Raw genomic sequence first — 2,042 nt, 5'->3', positions numbered from 1 at the left:
GCTTCTTTTTCGAACAGTTTGTTTCAACTCGAAAAAAAACCTTATTTCACGTAATTAAAGTTTAAAAGCAAAGTGTAAAACGCGAGCGGCACCTTTTTCAACCATTTTGTCAAGATACATTTCGCTTCTACTTCACTGTACATAAAACTTAAAACACAAGACAAAACATGAACTGTCGCGGTTCGCCGCTTAGTTTTGCAACAGAGATGTGCTGCAGGCTTAAAAACAATGAGTGTTATTCTGCCGTCATAAGAAGAAAGGCCGTAACTAATACTATACTGTAAGTTATACCTACTTATAAAATAGCTTGTTGGAATATGAAAAAACTTTCTTGTTACGACGGCAAAGTTGATAGTTATAGCCGCAGGGGGGGGGGGGGGGATCCAGGCCTAGGGGGCGCCAGGGTTTCATTGCACACGGGCGCTACACGAGCTGGAGCCGCCCTTGTCCATAATACTACACTGAAAATCTTCTTTAAGCTATCTATAGAAACTATAAATAATGATCAAAGTGTAAATTACTTATGATTACATCGTGGGAATCGAATCCTTGACCCACGGTTTCAAGTTGCAGTCTTCTAAAATTTTGATAATTCGAATTTTGATAATGCCTTTTTTTAGTATATCATTATTAATTTATTTATTATTTCTAAATCCATTAATTTTAGGATCCAATCCTACCACATATTATCCGAACCACATTTTAATTAAGAAAAGGACCAATATTTAGCCATACTACACAACTGCCACCGACAAATCACTCAACACGTGTTTGACCCCTCCACGGGGCATCTTCAAGAGTTATGTTACACCGATTAGTGCCAAACACAAAGTCAAGCACTGCATTGTTTGCCGCATACGTATTTATCAGCAGGCTGGCGGGCGGTGCACTTTGTTGCACGACTACCACTGCATGTGCGGAAGTGGCTAAATATTGATCCTTTTCTTACTTAGGATGGACTTCTGCGAGGTAACGCCTGATTCCATTAAATATTAAAGACTTTGGATTGCCAGAAGTAATTGTCTTGTCGAATTCCAGCAGGATTTCAAAGTGATCCCTTTATACAGAGTAATTGTAAAAAAAAGGAAAAACTTTAAGACGTATTGCTGATATGCTGAATGTTCACTCCTTTAAAATTTTTACACCTAGAACTGACCACTTTGTATGTAAACAGTTCGTTAATTCAATATTCCAAATGGAACAGTTGTACACTAGTTACGCGCTATTTTCTAGCATATGGTCACTGTACCATATGATACCATATGATCTGCTCAGACTACAGTAAATATATTGATATCTACATATGGACGTTAATATTTTAAAATAATACGTTCTCTTCCTTCTTACCTTATTCTGGGCATATCGATCATTTTTGCAAATATATCGCTCAAAATTACTCCATCTTTGGTGTGTGTATTTCTTCGGTTACTGTGCTATCGTGATTTGAACCTGATCTGCCCAGAGCATGTCGTGGTCTTCCACTTTGACGAAGATTAAAACTTTTTTAGATCATCACCGTTTTTATTGACAACGTAGTGCATCGAATGATAAAAGTAGATGACATTCCCGACACGTAGCGTACACGATAAATAACTTCACATAGAAGACAATAAAACAAAAGTAACATCACCGGGTGGCGTTTCGCGATGATTTCCCCGAGGAGGTCCCTCCGTGCTCGGACGGAGGGTCACACGTGGGAGGAACATAAAACTATTTATCTTTATCGCAAACGTTCCATCACACCCTTAGACCCTCTCTTATATAAAAATACACACCTATCTTCACACTGAATTTTTTCAAAAATTTTTATACTATTTGTCTTAGAATTATGGACGATTTTAGTACGCTATTAAAAACCGGTATTTATGTAAAAATACCGGTATTTTAATATCACATTATACATACAAAACTCAAGTTATTAATATTATTTCATAAACACTTTCAATTTAATTATATTTTTTGCTTCTTTGATTATATAATGCCAGACGAGCCTATTATATGTAAATTGTAACATAGAATTTTATATGTATTTTTTTTTACTT

The sequence above is a fragment of the Battus philenor genome, unplaced genomic scaffold (assembly GCF_028537555.1).
Source record: "Battus philenor isolate CCGP_79_NKW_IND1 unplaced genomic scaffold, ilBatPhil1.0.hap1 SCAF_16, whole genome shotgun sequence".
In the NCBI taxonomy this organism is placed as follows: domain Eukaryota; kingdom Metazoa; phylum Arthropoda; class Insecta; order Lepidoptera; family Papilionidae; genus Battus; species Battus philenor.
This window is presented reverse-complemented; position numbering follows the sequence as displayed.